Consider the following 26,013-nt stretch of genomic DNA (forward strand, 5'->3'; position numbering starts at 1 on the left):
CAAACAATTCTGGCCTTGTTTCTAATCACTTCACCATTTTCATTCAGCTTGTTTTTAAATATCTATTTGCTTCCTATGATATTCTTATCATGAGGTCTAGGAACTAATTCCCAAGTATTATTCTTTTCAATTTGCTCAATTTATTCATTCATGGCCTTGACCCAACATTCATCTTTGCATGCTTCATTTATATTTTGAGGTTCGATGGAGGAAAGCAATGCTAGATAGCTTGAAGCTTCTGTAATAGTTCTTCTTGTCTGCACACCTGCCTCTTTCTATCCCAAAATTTGAGTCTCTGGATGATTTTTTTGAACATACCTGGATGGAGTCTTTTCTTCTGCTATTATCTGCTCTTTTGGTGCTTCAATGGTTTCTTCTTCTTCAGAATTAGTCTGATTTGATGTGGAAGGATAATCCTCATCTTCTTCCCACTCTTTAGTTTTTACCTTCTTTGGATTTTTTCCTGCTTCATCAACCACAACATCAATAATTTCAATAATTTTCCCAAGTATTTTATTATAATGCTTATATCCTTTACTTAGGGAAAAGTAACCAAGGAGAATTCCTTCATCTGCTCTAGGTTCAAACTTTCCAAGTTTTTCATCAGATCTTTTGATGTAACATTTGCTTCCAAAAACATTGAAGTATTTTATTGTAGGTGTCTTACCATACCAAAGTTCATGTGGAGTTTGAGTGATGTTTACCCAAATGTTTGCTTTGTTGAGAATAGTGATAGCAGCAAATGCAGCTTCACCCCAGAAGGTTGCAAGAGTTCCAGACTCATCTAGCATGGCACGAGCCATTTGTTGAATAGTTGAGTTCATTCTTTCTACCACTTCATTTTGCTGAGGAGTCCTTGCAGTGGAGAATTATATTTTTATTCCATGTTCTTCACAAAAGTCGAGGAATTCATCCGAGGTAAATTCCCCTCCTCGATCAGATCTGAGGCATTTGATTTTCTGATCTGATTCATTTTCAACCAAGGCTTTGAAGGCTTTGAAATTTTCAAATGCTTCATCTTTATGCTTTAGAAGTTCTATCCAACACATTCTTGAAAAATCTTCAATGAATAATATAAAATATTCCTCTCCACGAGGTGACCTTTTCCTTGATGGAACACATAAATCAGTATGAACAAGTTGAAGAGGCTTACTAGCTGATCCTTCCTTCTTAGGGAAATGTGATTTTATTTGCTTACCAAATTGACATGATTTGCATATTGTATTTTTTGGAATGTTGATATCAGGAAGATCAGGAATAGCCTGGTATTTGCATGCTTTCCTTATTTTAGGGAAGCTTAAATGCCCCAATCTTCTGTGTCATAGCCAATGTTCATCATTTTTTCTTAGATAGAATTATTGTTGTCCTCCTTTGTGTATGTATAATTTGCTTGGAGTTCTTATGCCTTTGATCATGGTTTCTCCCGTATCAAGCTCATGAACAACACATCCATTTGATCGAAATACTACTTCATTTCCTTGATCACACATTTGACTAACACTCAATAGGTTATGCTTTAGACCATCAACATACATAACATTCCCAGCTTTAACCTTTTCTTTTAAGAGAACATAACATTTACCTTTTATGACAGCAGGAGAGTCATTTCCAAATTGGACCTTCTTTTCCTTTTCTAAGGAATTGTATGAATGAAGTTTTTCTTTATCACCTGTCATGTGTTTTGAGCATCCACTGTCGATGTACCACTAATTTTCTTATCCCTCTGCATATAAGGCTATACCACATCTTTCTGTTTATAGTTCTTTCTTTCTCCATATTTTGGGACTTAATGAAGTTTGATCCTTCTGAGATGCTTGCTGAAATTTACTCCTACATTCAGAATCTTCATGACCGAAGTTGTTGCAGATAGAGCATTCTATTTCATTTTTAAGAAGAGAAAAGTTGTAGTAGGTCCTTTTCATGATCCCTGTCACATTCATTTGATTTCATGCTTCTCTAGTCATCATGTTCTTGTAAGCAACACATTGAGCAACTTTTTGTCAAAAGTTATGACATGAAAAACATTAGCCATTAAAGAAGTTCTTACGATTATCGAATCTACTGCCCTGGTGATTGTAGTTTGCATTGAAATTCATTCTTGAAGTAGACTGATTATGATTTACCTTAGATTGGTTGTAGCTTCTGTTCATCCTTGAAGTAGATTGAACCTGATTTTCTTGGTGATTTTCTTTATGCCTTTGCTGATGATTTCCAAACTGTTCACTGTTATTTGCTGCATCAAGATAGCTTTTGGTGGAGGTTGAGGGCTTCTGTGCTTTAGTATATCCAAGACCTGTCTTTATCAGGGGAGAACGTTGCAATTTGATAATTTCATCTAATTTTTTTTATCCTTTAGAAAATCTAAGATTGAGAGCTTTTGTTTTCTCAATATCTTTCCTTAGACCCACAATTTCACATTCTAGTTTTTCATTGTGTTTTTCTCTTTCAGCAAGTTGGAATGTCAGAGTATCTATAATCATATTCTTTTATTCTAAACAGATTTTGAGTTTATATATTTCTTCATAAGGATCATCTTCATCTAAAGCATCCAATAAATTATCATCTTCAAATTCCATTAGAAGTCTATAGTCATTATTATCTTCATCACTATTTGATAAACCATCACTATCTTCATGCGTATGGTAGCTCTTCTTACTTAAACTTTGTTTCCAATTCCATTTTGTAGATTCCTTACCTTTATCAAGCTTATCTTTATGATCACATTTGGCAGCATAGTGACTGACTCTTCCATAAGAAAAACATTTGAAAGGTAGTTTACCTCTGAATCTTCCTGAACCCCGTTGAAGATTCTTGACAAAGTTTGCTTCTTCCTCTTCTTCTGAAACATGTCCTGATTCATTGAGTTCTTCTCTTCCTAAATCTTTGAATGTGGCTTCTCTCATGTCTAATGGACCTTCTTTTCTCATTTCGAAAGAAGATAAGATTCTGTGCAACTGTGTCATAGTGATACTCTGAAGATCCTGCTTTTCTTCTATGGCAGAAACTTTTGATTCAAACTTAGTAGACAAGGATCTTAAAACTTTTTCAACTAAAGCAACTTATTTTATCTCTTCACCCAAGTTCTTCATGCAATTAACAATCTCATCTATAAGTAAGAAGTAATTAGCTATACTTTCATCATTGTGCATTTTGAGAGTTTCATATTGAATTCTGAGAGATTGCAGTGTTGCATGTTTTACCTGATCGTCTTCTTCATAGCTTAGAACAATCTTGTCCCATATTTCTTTGGCGGTCTTGAGCTACATAAATTTAACAAATTCTGATTATGAAAAACTCCCCAATAATGTATTGACAACCTTAGCATTGGTTTCATATTTCTTTTTACCTGCCATATCTGTAGGAATTGCTGATGGAAATGTATATCCTCCTTCTACGATTTCCCAGACATCTGTTCCAAGAGATTGAAGATAGGTTGTGGTTCTTACCTTCCAATAGACGAAGTTTCTCCCATCAAAGATTGGTGGTCTAATGGATCCCTCTCTTTCATAGTTACTCATGATGATAGATCTTCCTTCAAGCAATCAAGCTTCTTCTCAAGGACTTGCTCTGATACCAATTGTTGGAAATAATACTAAGAGGGGGGAGTGAATCAGTATTATTAAGTCAATAATATTTCATTTCACAATCTAATTCATATACGCTACCTCAGTTAATGAAACTTGCGTATATACACAAGTATATTTAAGGCAACTAGCATATACCCTGCAAACTTACAATTTAGTTAATTCATCATATGTTGATCTTTAATCTATGCATCAGAACCATATAAACAGTAACCAGGTGTAGTAAAAACAAAGCAGACAATCACACACAAGAACACAAGATATAAGGTGGAAACCCAATGTGGGTGAAAACCACCTGCTGCAATCGTCTCTATCTTCTTTTAGTAAGAAACTTCTTTATACAATTTTTCTGTAATAGTGCAATCTTATACCAGTACGCAGGATTCAACCTATAGAAGGCTACAACCTTCTCTCATTCTCCAGCTTCTCCTGGAAGGGAGCTACAACCCCCTAGCTTTTGTACTAGCTGATGTGTTTACTAGTATGTAAGTGTTGACCTACATAAGGCTACAACCTTCTCTTTTCTTCCAGGGACCGCGTTTCATAAATTTTCAGACTGGATCCATCAACATCATCAATCAAACATCAAATATATCCGCATCAATCAATCTCCTTTGCACCAACCAAAACTTAATCACTTCTCAGAATGTTGTAACCAGAATACAATAACAGTAACCAGAACCCAAGCTAGAACCCAGAACACTGCAACAGCAAACATAAGTAGCTAAAGCATAGTTTATTAGGTATACGCTACTTCAATATGTCGAACCTACGTACATACGCTATTTTCCCAAGGCGATCCTGCGTATACGCTGTTTGGATTTGCAGAACCAGCGTGTATACATGCCTTTGATAAAGTTAACTTCAAGCCTTAAGATCTTGACCCATTAATAGAACTTATCCTTCATCAAGCACTCAGGTTCATCCTTGATTTAGATCCAGCTGTGAAACATAGCCCAATGAGCTGTATTCTACATCTTTCTCTTCATTAAGATATTCAATCCTTGACTGCCCTTGTATAATGATCTTCTCCTCCTTTTATAGTCTTAGGCCTTACTCAATACCATGGTCTAAAACCACTTAGAAGCAATACCTTGGACCAAATACCTGGGGTCAACACTTCGGACAGGATACCTTGGACCAATACCATGGATCAAAATACCATGGACCAAATACCATGGACCAAAACTAAGTTTTTGAACATGTACACACCTTTCTTTGCATGAAAGTGCATGTGTATGTTGTACGTTCCTTTTGTTCTACTAACCCACGTGTACATGCAACTAGGACAATGGGGAACCTGTGTATGCCTCTATTTCTTCATTCTATGATTCTGAACTATGATCTATCATCTGTGTGAGATGCCATCAAGGAAAACACCTGTGTCATAGTGCCAAATCTGTAATGTAATGCCAACAAAATGCAAGATAAAAATGTTTTAGTGTTGATGTAGAACTCGAATCTCAGTAGTTGCGTACAACATCATCCCAACTATTTTGATTTACCAATTTAACCATTTGTTCTTGTATTTTCATCTAAACTTTATGACTAAATAAATAAAGTAAAAAAAGTTAATATAATGATATGTATAACAAATGCTACCAAAAGCAATATGTTATATTTAAAAGAAAATTATAATCTAGAAATAAGTAAAAATAATTCAACAAACTTACTTTTGAAATTCCTCACACATTTCATACAATGATAATTCCCTTGACTTCACACGAGATAATATTTCTTTGAAAAAAATTTCATCCTTCACTCCTTGTAATGCTCTCTAAGGTGTGATAGTCATATCTTCTGGAAGTTGCTTCATTTCAAGACCTGATATATTGCTGCTACATATCAATGGTTTAGACTTTTTGACCTTCTAGTTTCTAATGCCAATGTTATCCCACATGCTAAAAATCTCATTAATCAATTCCCATATCTCTCCAATTCTAAATGCCAAATGGAAAATGTTATCAATACTTCTGAATATATCATAATGTACTTTGTCGCCATTTGAATTGATTTTTTCCTCAATTTGATAGCCTATTTCCATACAACATTCCTTTCAAAATTGTAGAGTAACATTTATCTTATCCCCACCACATTTTTCTTCAAATTCACTACGAATAAATCTAACCCTTTGGATGAAAGTCATAGACATCCTATACTCATTATACGTATTATGATCCCATGCCAATAACTTTTCTTCTATATCGGATATACTAGCATATATGATACATTTCATTGTTTCAAAACATAGGTTATTGGGATATTCCTCCATCAATTGCCTTTGAGCTTCTACAGAATGGTTCCCCCCAAGCACATAATAATTGTATTAAAAAACATTTGACTTATCAAATTCTTCTTTGTTGGGAGCTTGAACTGGACCAACAAGAAGTACATAAACGACCACATGAACATATGGATTCTACCTCATCAATGTCTTCAAGTTGTGAACATGCAGGCGATGTGGATTTTTGATTTGGTATTTAAATTTTCCTTCACTTGGCTTATAGATTTGTCTCAAATTAAGCTGAAATGTATGACCACCCTCAATTAAGTTTATCTTTTTAAAGTTATGTCAAATGGAATTTTGTTTTGTTTTAATAATGACATCCTCTAAATCAGCTCCTGGTGTAATGATTTCCCTGTTTTCTTTTGAATTTTAACCAGGATATTCACTGTTGGCCTTGATTATTTGAGAATGATCAAATTTCATTTTCTTCCTCCTATTTTCTTCTAGATAAGTAACATTCTCATCATTAACTAGAACAGAGACATTTGTAGGCATTTTTACTTTTGGTCTTTTATGGCTCCTCATTTCTAACATCAATTTTAATCTCATCCTCAGTAATGGAAACATACTCTTCAGTGTCAGTGTCAACTTCCTCATCTTCAAAAGTAACATGTCTACCTTTGCTATATTCATCCACTATAGACATTCTTTGTTGATCCCTTGGATGTATTTTTGTAGCATCATGAATTACTATTTTTTGCTTGTTTTCCATATCTTCTTCTGACCCTAAGTAGAAATTACTGACAACATTCATAATATCTTGCTTTATGAAATAAATGTCTCCCAACATAATTGAAATGCTTTCAATAAAATAATGTCAAATAAAATATCATATGCCAATAAAAACTAAGTTATAAAAATATAATGATACAATTACAATAACGCAAAACACATAAATATAAATAACAATACTTATGATATCTTGTGCAATCTCATTTATGATTTGTTTACACATCTTTGTAGATTCCTCTGTCATGTCATACATTGACAATGATAACTGATACTTAATCTTGTCATGTGACACGCAGTTTTGTAAGTACATAAACAACTTCAGTGTCTGGTATCAAACATATGTGTAATACTTTTCCCAACACCTCATAAAGTCCATTATCATTAGGGATATCAACATATAGATATATCTGTAGATGTTGTTCACCTTCTCTATATTTCACATACCATACATTTTTTGTATGCTTCACTTCTTGTGATTTCTTCCAGTAAGAAATCATCTTTTTATCATTTGAGTCACTTGATAGACTTTTAGTTATTCTCTTAGGTTTGGTTCGTTTAACATTTTTTTTTAGGATCCACCTTTAATTTTAGCAGTCTTTTGTCCAGAAAGATTCACAGAAACCTTCCTTGAAGCCATTTTCCTGCAAAAAAAATACACATATATATAAATCAGTAAATTAAAAAAAACAATAGCTTAAGTAAACAACAAAATGAAACAAAATCTAAGAACAATAAATAATCATAAACCATAAATAAGTTTTAAAACATAACCTTTTAAAAAAATTAAAATTAAAAAATGGCCTGCCACCCCCACGGGCCCGTTGGTCCATGGAGGTGGGGTGGGGTGGGAGGGGGTTGCGTTCCTCGCACCCCACCCCCACGAACCATCGAGCCCACGGGGGTCGACGCTCGATTCTCAGAATCGGGCCTCCATCCCTATGGGTCCAACGGGCATCCACCCCCACGGGCACGTTGGCCCGCATGGGAGGGGCGGGAGGGGGTTGCACTCAGGCCCTCTCGCCCCACCCCCATGGTCCAATGGGCTCGTGGGGGTGGAGGCCTGATTCTAAGAATTGGCCCTCACCCTTGGTAGACTAGGTTGCAGGGGTGGGTGTTGTTAGCGGGCAAGACCCGGCCCACCATGCCCACTGCGGGCGTAGTTTCCTTCTACCTGCCATGCGGTGTCGAGTAAGCCTAGCTCATATAAATTTTTAATTTCTAAAAAAATATAAATTTCATTAATAAAAAATTAAATATTATTTTACTGGAATATGTTTTTGGTCTGGTATTTTACACAAAGATAACAACCCAACTGTGAGATAACTACTAGTAAACTTATGGGAGTTTAAGACTTGCACGCAGCAAAAGGGAAACCAACATTTGAAATGTGATAATCTTCCATTGAATATGTTGTCAATAACAATGTAGCTGCTCCACAAAATCACTCCAAGTCTTTTAACGAACCTCAAAAATTTTTTGATGTGATGTGAGGAATAGTGATAATGAAATTTATGATATAGCAAAAATTACAAAATTGTTTTATCGCATGGTGAATGTGGTATTAATTTGTTTTTATAAAAACTTTAACATATAAATCTTGTTATGGCGATATGATAAATTATCATAAAGTGAACATTACGGAATTGTTTTACCACATGGTGAATGTGGTATTAATTTGTTTTTTAATAAAAACTTAACATATAAATCGTGTTATGGCAATATAGCAATTTATTTTAAATGTGTGATAGAAGATAAAATAAAAATTAAAAGAAAAATTCAATTGTCTAGTAAATGTTATATAGTTTAAATAAAAAATTAATTTAGGTAAAAGATTTAGTTTACAATTTTAATTTAAAGATTTAGTTTAAAGATTGATTTAATAAGGAAGTTTTAGTTAAAAATTTTCAATAAATTGTAGAAGAAAATTTTGGAGGAAAATATACGAAACGAATTTTTTGGAGGGAAAATTTTCGGCAAAAAACTTTAGAGGGAAATTTTTATTCTTTAAGCTATATATTATCATTAGGAGAGAGTTGATTTATATCATTCAACATCTTCTATTTAACAGGCATGTATTCTTCTGATATTGAAGTTTCATTTTGTGAAGCATCAACATTTTCGTCGCATAAAAACTCTATTCATATTTATGAATATAACGGAAATTCTTCCACTATAAATAGATATTAAAATCTTCCACTTAGTCCTAATCCTAAGGACTATGGGAGCAGCATTAATGAAGGGCAGGATGAAGAATTTCAAATAAATAACGAGTCATTATTTCCACTTAGTCCTAATCTTATGGACTATGAGAGTAGCAATGATGAAGAGCGTGATGAAGATTTTCAAATAAATAAAGAGCCGCGGTTTTCACTTAGTCCTAATCCTATGGAATATGAGAGTAGTAGTGATGAAGAGCATGATGAAGAATTTCAAATGAATAGAGAGTCATGGTGTCCACTTAGTCCTAATCCTATGGACTATGAAAGAAACAGTGATGAAGAGAATGATGAACAATTTCAAATGAATAGAGAGTCACGGTTTCCACTTAGTCCTAATCCTATGGACTATGAGAGCAAAAATGATGAAGGCCAGGATGAATAATTCCAATAAATCAAGAGTCACATTTTCCACGTAGTCCTAATCCTAAGGACTGTGAGAACAACATTGATGAAGGGTATGATGAAGCACTTATTCCTAATCCTAAGGGCTATGAGAGCATCAATTACGAAGGGCGAGATGAAGCACTTAGTCCTAATCCTAAAGACTATGAGAGTAGCAGTGATGAAGGGGAGGATGAAGAATTTCTAGTAAGTAAAGAGTCACATTTTCCACATAGTCCTAATCCTATGGACTATGAGAGCAACACTGACAATGCACATGATGAATAATATCCAATAAACATCGAGTCAAATTTTCCATTTAGTCCTAATTCTAAGGACTATGAGGGTAGCACTGAAGAAGGGCAAGATGAAGAATATCCTCCAAGTCAGTATTTCAAAAGCATAGATGATCATAGTGAGGATAATATTCCTCATAATGATGATGAAAATGCTTATACAGATGATGATCCAATGATGGAGATGTTGCCAACAAATATTGTATCGAGGAGTAGGAGCAAACCTTTTCATATCAATCCAAGATGTTCTAGTTATACAAGGGGTAGAGCATAATATATCACAAGAAGAAGTTCTATCAATGCTCTCATTTCAAGTGAATTTTGTCAAAAATATTGTTTGAAACATATGGATTTCAAGTTTGCATTAGAGAAAAGGAAGAGATATTTGTCAATGAATAAAAGCATGCAAAATTCATATTTAGTGGGGTGCATGCAATCTACATTGTCACATTATGATTATCATATTGGGTCTTTAGTTAAACATAGAAAGGCTTTCAAAATGTTTCATTCAATGGGTAATTTTTGTCTGTCAAGAATCCAAGAAAAAATGGAAAAGGATCCCACATTTATTCAGAAGTACATCATAAACAATTGTTTGGGCCATTATCAAATACTGCAATGTCATGGATGAAATAATTCTTTTCAAGGCATGTAGAATGTATACCAAATAGAAACACAATACATATTCTAGATAATTTCTCAAGCCGGTAAATCTACAACTTATACAAAGAATATGTAGAAGGTGCTAAGGGAAATGGTCGATTTATTACATATCAATATTTTGTGAAGATATGGAAGAAATAATTCAACAATGTTCATATTCCTAAGAAGACAAGGATGGGGATTTGCAGTACATGTTCTTCTCTTAAATAAAAAATGAATAAATGTGAATGGGCAGAAAGAGGTAAGCATTCATAACATTAATTTTTAAAATCATATAGTCATCAACTATGAAAATGTATTTATTGATGACTTTCTTTTATGTTTTGTAGATTCCATTTTGAAAGTGTTTCAAGAGCATCGCAAGCAACAAACAAGTGAAAGGAAAAATGTGTACAAGCATTGAAGGAAGTGTTATGATAATCTAGATAAAAATTTGCGTTTGATAATTGATGGTATGGACCAAAAGAGGGCACTTCTACCACATTTTCTTTGCACACCCAAAAACTTAGAAGAGGAAAATTTTATTCAGTATCACTTGGATGGTTGTATGGTCTTCAATGGGAAAATGTTGCCAAGGGTATACTTCACAGCTCCAAAAATTCATAATGATGAAAATCTAACAATAACCATAATTCACGATGTGCTTTCTCATTGGTCTGGTAATCTTCCTGAAGTTTTCTATCATAAGGTAAAGGTTGGTTTGCTTCTTGTTAAGCACACTCATGATCATATTGCTCAGATGTTCATTCATTTTTCAATCACATTGAAGAAGAAGGAAGTTGGGAGCTTTCCATCATTAATTGAATGTCTTAATAAACTATTAACATGCGAAGTTTTATTCTGGGATCGCATAGTGAAGAGAAATGCATTGAACAACTTAATGACATTAGCTTCCAACATCAATTTTGTATCAAAAAAATTGATGGGAAAACACTAATATGGGGAAAGAAGTATTCAGCTACTGCAGAATGGGCATTGTCATCAGGTTTAGCATTTTTGAAGTTCATTCCATATCATCCAATATTTGCGTCAAATATATTCTTATTACAATTAGTTTCTGAAGTTCATAATGCATGCAGGCAGACTAGAGATATAAATTATTTTGATTGCCTGGAAGAAATTTAAAAATGTATTATTTATACATGTGAATACTTTGATATTGTTGATTCAATTTGGTGGGAGTATTTTTTCAATAATCAAAGTGATATCATTTCAAGAACAACAAATGAAGATATACCTTTGAAAACTCCATTTATTTGGCCACAAAATGTTTCAAATGAACATGAACAAAGAAACATTGTTGAATAGCAAAAATTTCAGGGTATTATTAATTCCTCACAGGTAGAGGAAAGAGAAATGTATATTGGTTTGAGAAGATCTCGTGCACAATGTGAAGCCATGGAAGACATTTATAGGGGTTCAATACATAATATTAAGGACGGTTTCATGATTGCAGTGCTAGAAAATGGAGCTCCCAATGGCTATCCATTATGGGTTGCTAAGGTTACAAAGGTCATTACAGAAAATGAAGATGTTGCAGGTGTTGAGGTACATTCATATGCCACGAATACACACCCATTCAATAGTGTGTAAAAGCCAAAGATGGTAATTGATTAAAAAATTGCTGAAATAGAAAAAGAAACGATACAAATATAAATTGTCACCACACAAACCTCTTAAAACTAGAAGATGTTGACATACTTTTTTGTGTCTTTAATTTAGAAAAGAGAGGAACTCTTCACTTCAAGATTATATAGATTCTTAAGAGAGATTTACCAGAATAAACAGTGTTGATATGAGAGTCTGCTAAAACCATTCGTAGATCTAGAAGAATTTTGAAACCTGAAATGGTGGGCATGCATGTGGACTCAGATGGGAAACTAGTTTATGAAAGAGAAGAATATGGAACATCTTCATCTGCATACAGTCATTGATATGTAGATGTGAATTCTGATGGTGTGCAAGAAAATGTGAATGACTTTGAATAATCTTCTAAGACAGTTTATATAACTGATGTTTGCATCATATCTTGAAATAAAAAAATTGATTTCCATATGGTGTTAAATGAAGTTATGAGTCATTTTCATGTTCGTTGGATTATATGATTTAATTATGATTATTTTTATTGTTTAGAATATCTACAATGCAAAAATAACTTAGAGATATAATTTATGTTTCATTCAATCTACAAGTATTGAGTTTTTTAATTCTATGGTCGAAAATTTTCCAATTTTTTTATCTTTAATGTTTTCGTTGAAAACAATTAGAATTTTAGCAATCTTTAGTTTCATGTTATTATATGTTAAACAACATGGATTAAAACTAATGGAATTTTAATGTGTTCCAGATCCCATTATTTTATCTTTATTGTCATTACTAAAAAACTTTGAATTTATACCTAGGAAAGAAAAATGTTATTCTATGAAAAACATTAGTGTGTTTTTTTCCTCAAAAACAATTGTTTTTTGAAAAAAAAATGGTTTTACTGTCATTTTTTAAATATGTTGAAAATTAACCTTAAAAAAAACATCATTCCAGTATACACATATTTCATTTTAGTACTATTTTTCATGTTTTTTGGGTTTTGTTTTGCTAGAGTTCCTGTTTTGCATTTATAGTTCCCCTTTTAAAGTTTACATTGTTAATTAGCAAAGGTGTAATCAATATGTCTTTGAATGTGAGTACAAGTACATTTTCTTGTTTATCATTGAAGACCAAATAAGTAAAATCAATGTTACTACATTTCAAGAAGTTGCATAACAACTTATGGGTGTGTATGTTGAGAAGTTATATGAATATGGTTATGAGGGTAACATACAAAAGATCACAAAAAAGAAATTCCTAGTTTGTTTTTAATAGTTACTTGTTCAAACTAGAAGTACATGAAGAAACATTTTCCAATAAAAAACAAATCAAATGCATTGTGACTTCAAGTGATAAAATGGAACACTTACTAAAGCCAAAAGATGGAATCCCCATCCGTGAATCGTTGGCTGAATAATGAATGCAAAGTGGTGTGGTTGTTTCTTCCAAGAAACATTTTATAATTTTTGTGCTCTTTTCCATATACATATTACACAAAATTTTTATGTTTTGAGGCTTTTTCCTCCATTGTATCATTTCTGGGAAGAAATTCCAACTTGAACATTCATTTATACATATTTTAAAATTAAATCTATCAATTTTGAAACTATTTTTGGAATATTTATAAAAAATAATTCATATCGAATAGATGAAATGTGTTATCAATCATTTTTTGTTTTAATTAGAACTTGTTCTCTATTTTTCTTATAGGAAATGTCATATAGCACGATATGAAACGTGGAAAAATACAAAATTTAAGAAATTCAAATAAAAGTATATAGTGGAAATGAAGACACTTTACATTTACAAATCAATGCTTTTCAAAGCACCAAACATGCCCCCTCTTCAAAACAACCAAATACCACAAGAGAAGTAACTTCAATATTATTACAAATGCATGTTCTCTTTCAGCATGGCATGACATCAATTCTTTCTCATATACCTTCTTCATAGTTTAAACTTCCCAAAAAGAACTATACAACTGATCCAAACGTAAAAAGAAACACAACAACTTAAAGATATAATCATAAACATAGAGATGCAATAGAAAAACACTTCATTTCATTAATAGAAAAATATTTAACTATGCTTACAAACAAAATGGAAATAAGATAGCTCGGGCGACGGTAGCTTATCTCTGAGAAGATATGTGGCCACATGCCTCTGAACTTTGTTACAATGAGGCTGAAAGGCCTATTTATTATTGGAAAACATGATAAAACCCTAAACAACCAAAACCCTAACCCCAGGAGATGTAACACCAAGATTTTGTGGGCATCATTCGGGTTAGTTGGGCAACCAACTTCCTGGGGTCGTAACTTGGTCATATTATCCCTGTTTGGAATGTACGGTACCTTGTTGGAAATGTCTCATCGAGTAATATAGGTTTCACCATAGGCCCCTTCCTATAGCTACCAACCTACTGCAGACCCCAAAAAATGTCATTTAGGGGGTCAAAACTACTCTGGAAGTTCAAGACTTGAAAAAATGCTAAAAATAGTAAATGATGAAATGAGCAAGGAAACATATGAAACTCACTAGGGGGTCTAGGTGGAATAGGTGGGTGGCCACCTAGATTATTCCTCCCCCCTTAGGAAGCAATTGTCCCCATTGTGTGTAGAGCCTCCATGAGGAGAGGAAATTTCTACTAAACTTGGTCCCTGGTGAAGAAGTTGTCCTACTTTGAAAACTTGATATAATTGTATACTCTATTGGCGAGTGTTCTTGATCCATGTTTCCATGATCTAATCAGTTGTGGCATGTTCCGTGCAGTTCGGGTTGAGCTCTATTGGTGTGAGTTGTTCTTCAATGTCAGATGTGTCCAACAATGGTGGAAAGTATGGCCGAAGGTGATCTACATTGAACACTAGGTGCAGACCAAGGAAAGGTGGGATGCTGAGCTCGAAGGCATTGTCACATATGACCTTGGTGATGGTGTATGGCCCATATCTGAGTGGGAAAAGCTTGCGGTTGGGTCCAACAAGGAACTCCTTCTACAAATGTAGCTAAAATTTGTTGCACACTTGGAACTTGTGTGGAACTCAATGTTGATCATGGTGCTACTTGTAGTTAGCATTGGCTCTATCCAATATATCATGGACCTGTTGTTGGATGTATTGAATATGCTCAATGAAGTTGTTAGCCCTTTCATCTTTAGACTGAACGTGACCTGAATCTATCTTAGTGGCTGCAAATGGTATGGCCACATCAGTGGGGCATAACGGCTGAAATCCCAACCCTACCGGAAAGGGGTTGTGGCCCACTAAGATGTGGAGAGCTGTATTGTAGTTTTGTTGGACATAAGGGAGAATTTCATCCCATTTGCATGGATTCTTCAAGTTGTACATGCACAAAATGTGTACGATCATCCTGTTGACAACCTGTGTTTGGCTATTATTTTGGGGATGGAAAGTTGCAGACTTAGCAAGTTTTGTATCCAGCATCGACCAGAGACTTGACCAAAATGCACTCAAGAATATGATGTCCCTATCTGAGAAAATGGACTGTGGGATCCCAAAGTGTACCCACACTCACTCAAAGAATAGCTTAGTAATGGCATCTGCTATGAACTTTTCTTACAGGCCACCATGATGGCCATCTTAGAGAATCTGTCGGCTACCATGAAAACACAATCGTTGTCGTGCTTAGTATAAGGAAGGTCTCACATGTAATCCATGGAGATAGATTCCCAAGGCCATATAGGAGTAGGTAGAGGAGTATACAGGCCTTTCTTCATGATGGTTGGTTTGGAATGGCGCAGGTAATGCAGGATCTAATGTACTTCCCAACATTCTGACAAAGTTTCAGCCAATAAAAATACTTCTACAATACTGCCACTGTTTTCTCTACTCTAAAATATCTAGTGAACCGATTGTAGTGTGCATCCTAAATCATCTTGGCATGCTCACTTGAAGAAACATAGATGTGTCCCAGGTGGCATAACAGTGCATCCTGAAGGTGAAAATTTGGAACTTGCTTCCCTTCCAGGATTTTTTGGTATATCCTATCAAATTCTCGATCACTCTTGTAAATATGTAGCCACCCCGATGTTTCCTGCCCACAAGAGTCAATAACAGTGAGGAGAGGCATGACCCGTGGTTGGTTGAGGCAATCAACAACGTTATTGGTACCACCCTTCTTATACTTAATGTTCAAATGGAACTGTTATAGATAGGTGGACCATTTCTGATGTCGATCATTCTATAACTTCCCTTGTGTCTGGATGAACTGTAGAGGTTGGTGGTCTGTGTCGATGACAATTTCCTTCCCCATAATGTAATGGTTCCATTGATGACAGGCCTACATAATGGAATAAATTTCTTTATCGTAGGTGGGGTACTTTCATATTGTGTTTGAAAGTGTCTCATTGTGGTAATCCATTGGATGCCCATGATGAGTAAGAACCACACCAATAACATAGTCGAAGGCATCTGCCTCAATCTCAAATGGTTGTTGCAGGTATAGTAATGTGAGAACTGGTGTAGAAGAGAGGCAATTCTTCAACTCAGAGAATGCTTTTTGTTGAGTTTTCTACCAAAACAACTTTTCTTTTGCATTGCCCTTGGTGACTTGACTTAGAGGCCAAGTGATATGAGAGAACCCCAACACGAACATACAGTAGAAGTTGGCAATACCCAAAAAGATGCAGAGCTCTATTAGAGTGGTTGGGGTTGGCCAATCCTGAATGACTTGTATCTTGGATGGATCCACATGTACACCCTACTCAACAATGATGTATCCCAGATATTGAACTTGGGTTAGGCCAAAGTTGTATTTCTCCAAGTTAGCACACAGCTTGTGTTGTCGCAAGGTTTGAAGGACCTATCAAATATGGTGGAGGCGCTCTTCCCAACTCTAGTTGAAGATCAATATTTCATCTAAGTACACCACCAAAAATGCATTGGTGAAGGGTCACAAGATGTTGTTCATCAGTCACATGAAGGTTGTAGGGGCATTCTTCAATCTGAACGACATGACCAACCATTCGAAAAGGCCCTCCTTGGATTTGAAGGTAGTCTTCCACACATCAGAGGGTTCGATAGGAACCTGCTGATAACCTGACTTCAAGTCAATCTTGCTAAAATATTTGGGCCCTTTGAGCTAGTCCAGAAGATCATCAATCTGTGGCATTGGGTACCTATTCCAGACAGTGATCGTGTTTAGTACCTAATAGTCATTACAGAGCCTCCAGTTCCCATCCTTCTTCTGTACCAATACAATCGGGCTTCCACAAGGTGATGAGCTTGGCCTGATGTGCCCTTTCTACAATAATTTTTGAATCTCCCTCTTGATCTCAGCATTCTTTAGAATAGAGCATCGATAGATCGTTTCGTTGGGCAATGACGCACCTGGGGTCAGATTGATGGAGTGCTTAACCTGACAATGGAGAGGTACCCTTATGGGTGAGGAGAATATATCCTTGTACTCCTCCATGACCTTGCCCATCTATTTTTGTTGTGCAGAGTAGCCCTACCTAGAAGCCATGGCCACAACCTTCTTCTTGCCCTGGGGGCGAATCATAAGGAAAGAAAATTTCTTGGTCTCGGAAATGACCTTACTTCATTTCTTTGCAGTCATCCATGATTTAGATATTACCGCTATAATCTGATCATGCACCATTGAAATCAAGCAAAAGATAACTTCTTTGTGAAACAAATGCAAGAGAATAATTCACCAACCACAATTGAAGAGTTGTGTTCCCATCTCAAAGAATTTCCAACATACAAGCTACCAGAACATGTCATGTATTTTAGAGCACATCTTCATGGGACTAGAGTATATTGGATCATATGAAGGATTGAAATAACATAAATGATCATGCAACTTCAATGCCCAACATTTTTTTTTCACTCTTAGTGTGGCAGACACAAAATGGTCAAACTTGCATTCAATTATGAACAAGGGAAAACTTTCTAACCTAATGCTTTGTCGGCAATGCGTACCTAGAATGTGATTGACCACCCCCACAATGTAGTTGCATGTTATCAATCTTCCATGAAGAGATATTTCGAAAATATATGCATGTTATAGACTACTAGTATAGGTACATAGTTTATAATACTTCAAACTACCTCTACTTAACCTCAAAAATATATCCTTTCCACTACTCATTTCATATTTATTTTGTAGGTATGAATGGAAAAATCAATGATATACATATATACATGGTTTAGTATGGCCTGTTGATGCTCCAAACATGGAAATAATTAATTGGGAAGACCCAAATTAAATCGACATTGCAATGAGTTTCTTTGATAACTATGTTACAAACTAGAATCCTAGAAAATACCATGACACACACATGGTTATGCATCAATCCATTGAAGATGACCCTTTATTTCTAGATACACAAGATATATTTACATCCAACCCATTTCAGGACTATGATGAACTCTTAAATCAAATTCAAAAACATACAAAATGCACTGAGAAAACATGTTTATGCAGGAAAGGAGCTATATTTGAATGTACATATAAGTTCCCTTGGAAGGTGAAAATGGAATCATCACTCTACATTGATGAAATGGGCCAAAATATATATCATCCAACATGAAATGATGAGCGCTTGAACATCCATAATCCTAATGTACTCCAAGAATGGAAATCAAATGTAGATTTCTAGCTCATGCTTTCTCATCATGTAGTTTTGAAATACATTGCCAAATATGCTTCCAAATCAAAGGGGAGATCTAAGACCTATCACCATATCTTATTGTAGCTAAATTACATTCAAATAATCCTCCCTCAAATATTTATCTATGGTTGCACTCAAAAGCAATTATAGATCGTGACATAAGCACTCAAGAAACTTTCCATATGCTCCAAAAGTTTCCCCTTGTCACATGTAGTCGCACTTTCACCAAACTAAATGTTGGTCACAAAATATTTCAACAAGTCTCTCTTGAATTATCTTATGCTTATCTAAATCTAATTTCATTGATGCATATTTGACTTTCCTATTTTCATGGATGCTATCTCTTTACCTAACCTTGCAAAATATTGGACATACACGCATTAAAATAGGAAAAGTGGAAAAAAAGGAACATCCCCATAATTGTCCATGTACTGCTACTTTTTACTATAGTACCAAACAAACATTTCAATTCCTTTGTTTATTTCTATTGGAGTAATCTAATATTATATAAACTCTTCCACTCTTTCTCTAATGGCATAGGTCTTTCTGAAGAAGGCATTATGGCTAATTTGGAGAGAATAAGAAATGACTACCATGCATAGCATGCTAATCACATTGTTATTCCCACTCTTTATGACCAAGCATCTGAAGATGAGCCTACCCATATTAACATACAATCATATATGGATATAAATGAGTGGAAATATTTATCAATACTAATCCCTATAGGGATTATCCAATTCACTTTTCCTTACATGCTAGGCCTTCAAGAACTCAACACTTCCCACCCATGGAAAAAACTAGAAGTATCATACAGTGGATTTTGCACCAAACTTCATCAACTATAATTGGAGGAATGGGGAAGCCATGCAAAACTCAATCCCATATGTCCTTTCAGAAATACATTATCTACAAATCAACAATATACATTGGACATAATCATACAACACTCACAAGCAAGAGAACTAAAATAGAGATTAAAGATTATCATCCAAGGCACTACAAACACTATAAAATCCTACCTGATAAGCTACATCAAAGAGGCACTATCTTCTCGAGCAACAATTGGCCATAGCCCAATATTTCTCCTTGCCACTTCTGGTGTTGCAGCATTAAACATACATGCAACCACCATACATTTAGGGATTTGGATTCTTATCAAATACATGAAGCCTTTAAATGGCCAATCCCTTATAATGTTCCAAGAAGAGATTAAACATATACACTACATTATAATTAATCAGATGTTTCATAGGTTGTAAATTGTTTATGCAGATAGAGAGTTATTTGCATGAGGAATTTCCATAAAGGAGCCACTACTCATTTAGTCAATGCTTAAAAATTATTGTTGGGGACTTGGGCTAGCTTCCATTAGTAATGAAAAAACTATGTAGGCGCAACTCCAAGGAGGAGTTTATGGACAACCTTTACCACTATAATCAATTGGAAAGAAATTTCTCAAAAACAAGGAATTCTTGACACGCAGACTCACTTCTACCAATAATTAACAAACATTTGCAATGTTACACCAATAATAGATAACTAGAACCTCCTTCATTCTAATACTAATAGATTTTTGTCCATTAAAAAGTGCCAAATATCTGACACTTCAATCCACCTCTTTGAAACAAACATTCTTGTTGATAACCATAACAAATCCATGCTTGAATAATTTCATATTACAATTGCACAAAGTGTTGCAGAATTAACAAATGGCTTAGAAGCACACCAACAATATGATCACCAATTGGAAAGATAGATATTTTTATGTGTAGGCCAACGAGTTATGATATCTTGTAGTTTATGGGTCCATGAAATATTAGTAAATGGTGTTCTCGAAGTAGTCATGAAAAATGTATATTCACTAGGACATAGCCCTTCAAGTTTACCAATCTATGTTGTTGTGTCATTTGATAAATACATTGGCCCTCCATAGGAAAAAGCACAACCAAAGTATGTACCAATTCCACCCATACAACAAAGTAACAAGAAAAAACCCCCCATAAGATGACTTAGGAATTAACTATATATAAATCTCAAAGGATGACCTTAGAAAGGTCTAAATGTCCAGGTTTGACCTTCATAGCGATATCACGCATCACTACTCTAGAAGGAATGTGAATGGCACCATCTTTCTTCTTTGAATGCTATGAATAAATGAAGGATATTGCATATGTATTACTATGAAATAAGAAGAGGCATTCGTACATGCTTTGTCACTCTCATAATTACAACACCCAAGCTCACCCCTACCATGTGTGGACAAAATCCTAGATTATTCTATGTTGTAATTGTAATTCTACATCTGAAATCTTTTCTCTTTTCTATTATTCTATATGTAGTAGTATTTGGTGATGTTCTAAAAAATGAATTTTACTCTGTTATCTATTTTATATAATAATAATTAATAAAATGAAAAACTTATTACAAATTCATAACTATCTTGATCAATAAATTGATGCATTTGAAGGTGTTCAATAATATCTTCTATATTTGAGATAGGGTGCCAATAATTTGATATTTTTTTGTTCAATTCATAACAAACAATGGGCATGCATCACATACTATCCTTCTTGAAAGTGAGCATAATTGGACTTCTACAACAAGGCTAGCTTGACTTGGGTTATCCTTTCTAAATCATTTACTAAATTTTTGTTACTTATCACATTTCTAATATTAATATGTAATACTATGACATTTGGTAGTGGCACACCTAAAGTTAAATCAATGCAGTGCAATATGCAACAATATAATGGTACTCTAGTTAGACAATTCAAAATGATCTATATGTACTCCTCCAAAAAAATATTGATCTACTTAAGTTATTCAAGCTATTCAATGGAGGGTACTTGCATTTTCACCATAGCCTTATACTAGAAATGTGGGGAAAACATCATAAGTATATATGGTAAGAATGACCTACATTTTTGTGACATTTTTTAATATAAGTAAAGTAGATTTATATCTTTTGTACTATCTCTAGAATATGATGTGATAATCTCTAATTTATAATATGTCATTTTACAATCATGACTCATAATTTTCATTCGTATATATTATTATTATTATTCAATGAGAACTTTGTAGGATCTATCCATCTTCTCAAAAATATTTATATATAGAATTACTCAAATACCAACCATGTTAGTGCTTAGTAATCTAATAAGACTCAGTTAGGTTAGAACCATAAAATTGATGGCGAAATCCATCTTAAAATAATCTATTTGAAGTGATTGAGCTACCTATCATGTTAAATTTCATAATGTATTTACATAAGCAACTTTCTAAACAATATTTCATAAACATCTAGTAAAGCTACATCATATAAAACTTCATATACGTAACTGATTTTAAATTTTGATATTATGCATAATTATTTTCCTTAATGCAACTGTCCATTAGTATACATCGATAGTACAACATTATGGTTATGGTCAAGACTTTAACGATTACAATTGAAATTAAATCATGTTCTTATATGTAATGCCTTCTAAATTTAAATCTTAATCCTACTCACGTTCTTAAAGCTAAGTGAAATAGAAAATCATCCTCTATGGTTAGTGATTTTTTTTTTGTAAACTTGGTATTACTTTCACTATTTATATTAACCGACCAAAATCAAGTTTTTCAATTTGTGTCAGGTGGCCTCAACCTGCCTGTAGGAAACTAGGTTGGCCACTTTTCAACATTAAAAGCTGTCCAAAATTTATATAAATCTTTCTCTATCAACCTTACAACATTGTCTATTTTGTCTATACTACATATCAACTTTGGAAAATATTAGCTAATTGGCATAAAAACAAAAAAAAATTCTGGATCTCTATTTTACTCCTCATCTAAGGACTCCACAGTGGTTGGGGCTTTAACACTGGATCCCGGCATATCACTTGTCCTCATATCCTACAGACTTTGCTCGATCCTTCCCAGTGCCAGATTGTTTCGATATGTTTGTATCTATATTGTTGTTATCTCTCTGAGAAGATCTGCTCTGCTGGTTTCTTTCACTTTAGTATCCTCCTATGCCTCTTGTCCTTTGTTTTCTGCTTGTTCTTTGTTAAGGGTCATGGCCCGAGCCACTACATTCTTCATGACCTAGTATTGCTGGATCATTTTTCTGAAGAGGGTGTGCAGGCCTCGAGTGTTGCCCGGGTCTTGAACCATGTCTTCCCATTCTTCCATGGGAATATCTTGTTTGGTAATACCGTCATTTAATTCTTGCTCCCAACTTGTTATTTGGGCTCTAACCTTAGGTGGGTTCCCTACCATGTACGCATCAATGAGGGTCTTCATATGCTCCTGTCCTCTCTTTCTCCCTCACTTGTGTTTTTCTCTATTGGAGCTTCCCACCCCCCGGCGGTCCTTTTCCCTACTTTACCTGTACCTTTATTACTCTTCTTAGCCACTTCTTTTCTATCTCTTATCATTCCTGTGTTTTCTCTGTTGTCGTTGTCTTCTCCAAGTTCACTTTCCTCCATGTTCTTGCTTGACTTCACACTATACTGGACGCAGATTATGATTAAACCTAAAACAATACCATAAGAAGTATCAGTATTCTATTGGTATAACACCCAATCTATCTTATATTTAATTGTGTTGTGCTTGGTATCTCTCTCAAGTCCTAGCAGCTTGAGATTTCTTAACATTTCCCTCAGATTCCCCCCTGCCATCTCTTGGGTTAGCTCTTTGTTTCCCCTCGATTCTTCTTTTCTCAAATTCATCCCTCCCTGTTGGCCCTCACATAGAAGGATTGCCATAGAAAACCTATCAGTGAGACTACAAGGGGGATCCATGTCTCTGTTCTGGACAACGCAAGGAATTCTTACCATCGGAAAATCGAGGGGAGGATGTCCCCGTTCTAGACCACACAAGGTAATTTCATTCCATTCGCACCCCTCTCTACAATCTTCACTCTTATTGAACCTCTGGTTATCCTCTCTACTTTACTCAGGAAATTTCAGGTAGGTTTCTTAGAGGCCCAGTTGTCCCTTGTCTTAGCTCCTGAAGTCTCCAGGGTGGATTCCTCCCTATTCCAACTACCTACGAAATATCCTCCATGCCTCAGGAGCCACCTAGCTGGAGTGGAATTCCTCGGACCTTCTCCCTTTTCAGGTTCTCTCTTCTCTCCTCGGCCTCCCTCCTTCCCTCTGTACGCCTTCTTCAGGGGTGAAATTTTAACTATTTCTTCTCTCACCCTTTCTTCCTCATTCTTGACCCAGGTGGTGTTCCAGGAAACCCTGGTTTTGACTCTTTCAGAGTCCAGACTTTCCCAGGTCTCTTTCCCTAATACCATTGAATTTGACATAACTATAATTCTGTTGTTTAGGAAATGGAGGAAAACATACCATCGACCTAAGTTGACACAGTTGCTTCCCCCAGTCTGCATCGTCATCCTGTGTCCACCACCTTTCTCTGCTCCTACTCTCGCTCTCACATTCTGCATGCAACTAACTTCTATCTCTCTGCCCTTTTGTTTTACCTCCCTTTCCTTGCTACCTTTCGACGCACCTACCACATGTCCTTCTAATTTTCTTGCTGCCCTTTTCCTCATTCCTTCACCTCGAAATGATATCCCTCCATCCCTTCTCGCTTTGACTCTCATTAACTCCCTCATGCCTCCGACTACTCTTGCCGTGAGTCCTTCTCCATATTCTTGCCAAATGCTAGCATCACTCTACCCGCTCTCCCGTTGGCTCCCATGCCTTTCTCTTGGCCTTCCCTTCTTGGCTCCACCTACCTTCTCTTAGGGCTTTCTCCCTCCCTACCCTTTCCTTCCACCTTCCCTTACTATTGTCCTCTTCCTCCGCATCCCAAATAAATATCTATCCTTGCGCTCGAGTGGATGATCTATGACAGCTCCACTTCCCATCGCCACTGGCCCACCTCCTCTTCTCTGTCACACCCCGATCGGGGGTTCATTTTTCTAGCATTTCCACTAGTTTCTTCATTTCCTTCATTTGTACTAACTCTTATTCTTTTATATCTAAGTTTCTACCTACCTAGCTGCATCCCCAGTTTTCTAGATCGTCTGCTGCCACGTTGCCTATCCTTCAAACATGTGTGGGGATAATGTATCATATCTGTTGAATTAGCTTGCTGATCTCTTGGACCAACCATCCAGTCCTCCACCTTTGGATAATTCTTTCCCACAGCATTCCTTGATGTATCTTCTTCACCATCTCAATCACCACTTTTGAGTCTTCTTCTACCTATAGTCTTTGGAATCGCTCTCTTAACACAATTTCCAATCCCCTCTTTAGAGCATGAACCCCTGCTTCATTGTTGATTGCAGTTCTGCAGTCTATAGGGTAAACTCTGAGCATTTTCCTTGTGTCATCTCCGAATAATCCTCATATCCCCTCCACCCCAAGGTTCCATTTTTCAGCTCCATCAAAATTAAGCTTAACAAATTATTTCTGAGGCCATTTATAACAATTTTTTGACTCTCCATTGGGAGCATGATGCTTCCATGAGGAGGCATTTAACATACTAGGTTTCAAGTTCAGGCCTTTCATTATTCTTTCTTCCTGTGGATTTCTTTTCCAATCCTCCTCATACCATTTCTCTGCCAGTATTATCTCTCTTATATTCTGGATTATCTCATTCCATTTTTCTGCTTCAGTTCTTCTTTCTTCTTTGAAGATTATATTATTTATTTCCTTCCATATTTCCCATAGGACAAACCCTAACAATAATGTCCATGCTCGATTCAGGATTATATTTTGGTAAGGATTTTTCTGCCAATTACCTATTGTTGTCTTCATGTTTTTTAGATTCCTATTACTTACTTCGAAGAGTTGATGATGTTTTCTCCATAGGTTATCACTGTATCTACAAGTATTGGTCATGAGCTCCATTGTTTCTGCTTGTTCTTTACATAAGTTTCATATCGAGGGTCCTTGAAGCCCTTTTTTTTACAATTGATCCCATGTAAGTGCGCGCCCGTGGTGAAGGATCCACATGAAGAAGGCAACCTTCGGCCATTTATTTTCTTGCCATATACTTTCCCAGACATTGTCTCTTGTTTCCTGAGATGTTCTGCTTGTAGTTGATAACCCTCTTTAATTGTGAACATCCCTTTAATCTTGTAACACCATCTTAGTATGTCTGGCCCTTCTAATTTTTTGATTTTCTAGGCTGCTATTTCATTCTCATATAACTTCCACTGGGTGTTTCTGAAGCATCTGGCTAGTCCTGTTTTTGTTTCCACTTTCTCGAATATTCTCCAGGTTCTATGCTCCAGAAGTTTTTAACTGTTTTTCCCCATGGATGTTGGTATATTGGTAGACTTCTTCTAGCTCAGGCTTACTGATTAGTTTTTCTCTTTGTTGCCACGATTCTTCCCAGAAATTGGCTTTGTCACCTCCTCTGATTTCCCAGAAGCTATGGTTGCTTATCAAATTTATGTTATCAGAGGCTAGGTTACATATTTTTTATCCTTTCTTGTTGTTTTGGAGTCTTATCTTTCCTTCTGTCTATCTTGGCATGTCATACTTCCTCTCCCATAATTTTTTCCATAGGTCTACCCCTCCCTGGATCCATCTCCACCATAACTTTTCCCCCATGACCTGATTGAGTATATAAGGATCTCGGAGTCGTAGTCCTCCTTCTTTTAGGGGTTTGCTGATCCAGTTCC

Source organism: Pinus tabuliformis, chromosome J (assembly GCF_031772625.1).
Source record: "Pinus tabuliformis cultivar Carrire ecotype Pingquan chromosome J, CPIR1, whole genome shotgun sequence".
NCBI classification, from domain to species: domain Eukaryota; kingdom Viridiplantae; phylum Streptophyta; class Pinopsida; order Pinales; family Pinaceae; genus Pinus; species Pinus tabuliformis.